This window comes from Humulus lupulus, chromosome 7, assembly GCF_963169125.1.
Source record: "Humulus lupulus chromosome 7, drHumLupu1.1, whole genome shotgun sequence".
In the NCBI taxonomy this organism is placed as follows: Eukaryota; Viridiplantae; Streptophyta; class Magnoliopsida; order Rosales; family Cannabaceae; genus Humulus; species Humulus lupulus.
Window position 1 is genome coordinate 21,318,839 of NC_084799.1, and position 5,849 is coordinate 21,324,687.

General features: G+C 36.3%; 1 pseudogene; it reads right to left on the reverse strand.

The window, feature by feature from the left end:
- Nucleotides 1–1,548: 1,548 nt before the first annotated feature.
- LOC133790921 (putative receptor-like protein kinase At3g47110) lies at nt 1,549–5,236 on the reverse strand (annotated as a pseudogene).
- Between the last annotated feature and the right edge of the window lie 613 nt (nt 5,237–5,849).

Sequence of the window (5,849 nt, forward strand, 5' to 3'; positions counted from 1 at the left end):
GCTTCTGGTGAACGAAAATAAAAAAAGAAGATTATGAGTGGGGTCTCGTATATATAGATGGAAAAGGGGGATTAATCTGGGGCATTGAATGAAATCCTTGCTAGAACCAACGGATGGGGATCAATGACAAGATGGCGCTGAAAAGGTGGCAGACGGATGATCGTGGGCAGGTTTCCAAGGTACTCAAGTACCAAAAATGAGCAATACCCAGCTGACGCGTGTCCATTTTCAAAAGTGTATGACGGTACGGCATCCGAAGAAAGTAGTTCAAAAGTTTCCTTCTCTTAGGATTCGAACAAATACTTTTGAGGGGGCAAGATGTTATACCCAGATTTCGAGCTATGATAAATGTAACCTCGAAAGTTGGATTCACAAACGAATGGACTCGTAAGGTTTAGAGTATGCTCCAGGACTAAATATCGAGCCTGCAAGACTGAGACGACCTCGAATATGGTGACCTTGAAGTGTTCACGATCTCGAAAGGTAGCTCCGGAGACGCATCTATCCTCAGGGATGACCTCGGATCAGGGGTCCCGAGCTCGACGCACATATGATCTCGAAAGCCATGTGACCTCGGGAGATGTCATTAGCTCGAAAGCTGACGAGAAATCCGGGAGGCTAAGGCCTTGGAGATATATGATAAAAACCGTGAATATCTATAAGTGTTATCCATAAGAGACGTAATCTTCATTTATTACTGTAAATCCCCTAAAGTCGTGGGATATTATTTGGTTAGTTATACGCCCCCTGGTCTTCAGGGGACGTTTCCTTTTATATCTGATTATAAGCATTTAAAGCCATTTATTTTATTTACACAAAAAGAGTAACTACCCAAAATATGTGGGATAGTATTCTGCGACCTTCTCTATAAATAGAGAGGTCATGCACCATTGTAATGGGTCGAAATTTTGAACCTTGAGAGAAAACTCTGAAGAATTCATGCTTAAGAATTTTCAGAGATAATCTTGAGTTTAATGACAGAGACTCGTGGACTAGACAGATTTAACTGCTGAACCACATAAAAGATCGTGTTTTGTGTTGTTATATTTTAATTGGTCATTACTGTTTGTTGTTTACGTGCTCTTCTTTCATTGATTGACGAAAAATGGCGTCAACATTATTTTTTTTTTTTAAGTAATTATCATTGTAAAATATCTCAAAAAGATCCTATTTTAATTTTTTAATTATTACTTTTTATTTTATTTAAGTTTAAGTGTTTACAAACAACTGTTAAATATAAAAATATTCTATTAAATATAAGAATATTCCGTCAAAGTTAACATTAAAAAAAACAAAAATTGTTAAAATTAAGAATTTCCGTTGTATACACACTTATATAGAATATATATATATATATATATATATAGTTTCGTCTATCTGTCCAAGTTGCTGGGTAATGAAAATCTATGGGACCACATTATTAAGGATCTGAATTTTGATGAGCCCATTAAGACTTTTTTATACCAAGGGGGCCATGGGTGACAAGTGCTATTTATGAGCCCTTACCCAACCATTTAAAATACAACCCCAGCTACATAATAATAATAATAAAGGATAAATTTTACCTGAACCATTGCCGAATGATAGTCTACATATTAAAATAATAATGTATCTCTCATCTATGGTGAAACATATATTTATATATATATGTATATATATATATATAGAAGTAGTACATCACAAATGCATGGACAATTTATACAAACTCAATCTTTTTTTATCCAAATGATCGAGTATAATACATGCTTCATTAGTCTAAACAGCTATGCTAAAAAAACCCCATAATTCATCTCAGATCAGAATGCATTAGTGGTGATTGATCGCTATGCTCCACAGGTCCAGCAAATTGCAGCTCTTTCCTTGTGTTTGGAGCTTCAAATCTCATTTCCTTGGAAATATTCAACAACATACTTACAACTGAAGTCATGAGGGGTCTTTCATGAGGGTTCTCTTCTGTACATAACAATGCAACTTGAACCAAACGACAGCAACATTGCTCAAGCCTCTCTACACTACCAGTTGAGCCTCCTATGCTTACCTGTTGTTTCAGCGTGATGTCAATAACATCCAAAATGTCGTTTGGGAATGCAGAAACTACCCATTTCCTCAGATCAAGCTCATCTGAAAACAAACTGCTTGTGGGACTTTTCCGTGTAATCATCTCTAGCAACATTACACCAAAGCTGTATATGTCCCCTTTTGTTGATACTGGAGTACCTTGCCCATACTCTGTTTTACAATGCAAACACAAATTGTTATTTTAGATTATGGTTCTAGCAAAATGAAAAATCCATATGGGTACTATTGATGTAAACTGATTAAAATTGTATAGACCCAAATAGATGCATACCTGGGGGAATATAACCAATTGTTCCTCTTAGAAAATTTGTTGTGCTAGCTTCTCCATTTGGTTTGTCTAAAAGCAACTTTCCAATTCCAAAGTCTGCTATATGAGCCACCATATCATTGTCAAGAAGCACATTTTGTGGTTTCAAATCACAATGTACAATTTGAGTAGGACAGCCATCTTGAAGATACTCCAAGCCATTGGCAACATCTATAGCTATAGACAATCTCTCCTCCAATTTCAGTTTACAAGGATCGTCCTCTGCTAACCCATCAGGGTACAAATGCTGTTCCAAGTTTCCATTTGGTATAAACTCTAGAACAAGAGCCTTGAACTGTGACGTCCAGGTTGACCCTATGATTCTAATTAAATTTCTGTGCTTGATTTTGGACAATATTTCACATTCTCTTTTTAAGCTTTCGTAACTCAGGCCAGAATCTTTATGAAAAACCTTCACAGCAACTGTAGTTTTTCCTTGATTGATGACGGCCTTATAGACTGATCCAAAGCTCCCTTGACCGAGAAGATTGGCCTCATTGAACCCAGCTGTTGCACTTTCAAGTTCCACTTGGGTGTATGTTCTGGTCCCATGAATGCTTGAGAAACCACTTGTAAGCATATCGTCTTTCTTTCTGTAACTTTTTTTGAAGAAAAAGTACCAAAAAAGGAAAGCAACTAGCAGAAAAAGGAAGCTTAGTGTAACTGATAAGATCACAATGGATATTACCCTCCTCTTCGTCTTGTGTTTTTGGTGCTGAGTTTTTCATGGAGGAAGTTCCACATGTGTTGAGCCACCGCACAACCCCACATTCCCCAGAAATGAGCTTCTAGTAAAATTATTAAACATTCCATTTGTGGGAACTTCTCCAAATAATCTGTTATAAGATAGATTGAGGGTCTTGATCACCCGTTCATTTCCAATCCAACTCGGAATAGTGCCATTTAATTGATTATGACTCAAGTCCAAAACACCAAGATATGTGATATCTTTCATTGACTCTGGTATAGGACCTTGAAGCATGTTGTTAGAGAAGTTCAGGTACTCCAAAGCGTTGCAGCCTCTTATCGAACTTGGTATAACACCAGAAAAGTTATTATTGGAAAAGTCAATTGCCAGAACAGATGTTAGCTTTCCAATAGTCTCTGGTATGTGTCCTTCAAAATTGTTGTTTGACAGGTTAAGTGAAAGAGACAAGCCAGAGAAAAGGCTAATCTGTAAACGAACATATCCTTTGAAGCGGTTGTAAGATAAATCAAGCAACATTAAAAGAGAACATTGGGTAAGTTCAACGGAAAACTCTCCTGATAGGTTGTTATGAGACAAATAGAGATACCTCAATTGTGAAAGATTGCCAAAAGTAGGTGGAATCGACCCACTAATCGAATTCTTACCAAGATCCAGTAATCCAAGATTAGCCATGTGCCCTATTTCATCTGGTATTGCCCCCAATATTATGTTACTTGCCAAGTTTAACCTTTGCAATTGCCCAAGCTTTCCAAGGCTTTGTGGGATTCTTCCATCTAAATTGTTATATGACAAGTTCAGGTAGACTAGGCTACTCAAGTTTCCAATACTCTCTGGTATGTATCCTGTTAAATGGTTATCGTTAAGATTGAAATAGTACAGCTCCTTTGAAAGACTACCAACAGAATTTGGTATATTCCCACCAAACGAACATGAAGCCAAATGCAATTTCTTTAAATGTGGGCACTTTGTTAAGGAAGTTAATAAAGTAAAAGAATTATCAGAGCCACTGACCAGGTTGTTGGAATGAAGATATAGAATCTCAAGGTTGTAAAGCTTCCCTAGTTCCAAAGGAACTTCCCCGTCCAAGTAATTAAGACTCAAATCAAGTAATATCAGCTGAGAAAGATTGGAGAGAGTCACCGGGATTTTCCCAGAAAGCTTGTTGTCTAACAAGTACAACTTCTGCAAGTTTTGCAGCTTGGAACCCAACTCTGGAGGGATTTCTCCACTTAAGCCATTCGCACTCAGTGAAATTTCGAGCAAAGAAGTGCAGTTGCTAATCTCTGGAGGTATTGATCCCTCAAAATAGTTAGTATGAGCATACAGAATCTCTAACTTTTTCAGTGCTCCTAGCTCTGCTGGAATTTTCCCTGAAAAGTAATTCCCACCCAATTCTATTCTTGTCAACTCTGTCAAGTTGGACAAAGATGAAGGTATGGATCCTGTGAGCTTATTAACAGAGAGAGCTAAGAATGTCAAGTTCTTAATATGCCCAAGTTCCTCAGGAATCACCCCTCTTAGCTTATTGTCTGTCAAGTCTAGTATTTCTAAACTTTGACAACCTTGTAGTGAAGATGGGATATTACCATGAAGTGAATTCTCAAACAGATTAAGACTTACGAGTTTTGAAAGTTCTCCAAATGAACTTGGGATTTCACAATAGAAACTATTATTTTGCAGTGACAGTGTAGTGAGAAGAGAAAGATTGGATAGGAATGGTGATAATATTCCTTGTAATCTCATGTTTATGAGTTCGAGAGCGACAACTCGGTTTTCGAGTCTTCGATGGCATGTAACTCCAGTCCAGTTGCAGAAGGGATTGACTTCGTTCCAAGCTTGAAGATGACCGCCTGGATCACTTATTATGCTTTTCTTGAATTTGAGTAGTGTCCGGCAGTCCATATGGTCTTTACAAACAGATGCAGAAGCTGGACAGGAGGGTACAATTACAACAAATAGTAAAATAAAGAAAAAGCTCATTTTGATTGCCATTGAAAACTTCTGGTTCTTTAAAAAAAACAAGAAGAAGAAGAAGAAGATGGTATCGTGGAATAAGGAAAAAAGCTCGGCAGTTTTATTAAAAGCGGGTAGCAATGTAAACATTACTTCAAAATTCTCAAGCCTGTTATTTTCTTTCTTGATTGATAGTTACAATGCTATTAAATGACTGCAGGGCCTTGGGGCCACATCCTTTATTTTCTTCTATTAGCTCATTTTGATTTACATGTTCACATTTAACACTAGACAACTTGGTGAAATAATAAATATGCTTCTTAATTAGGTTGGCATCTAACTCTAAAGTTGTTTCCTGCATCCTATTCCTACTGAATATAAGTAAAAATACATAATTTACATTATGAATAAAATTGATTATATTTTTTTATACCTGTGTCTTGTCTCGTGAGCTGTTTAGATCTTATGTTTTAACAAATTCCTTTTTGCAATCTGTGTTTTGTAAAATTGTTCAAATAGATCCTAAACTCAATTTTGATTAAAAAAAATTGAATATAACAACACAGTTGTTAGGCAAAATGATTTTATTTTTATTTTAAATTGTTAGTTTTGTGAATTATTTGTAATTTTAGCTTAGAAAACTTTGACCAAAATCGAGTTTAGGGTTCTATTTAAACCATTTTACAAAACACATGGTCCAAAAAATTATTTATCAAAACACAGGGTCCAAATAGGTAATTAGACAAAACCCAGGATCCAAAAAAGTATAAACCCTAAATAAAAACCCCACAAGCAAAATCC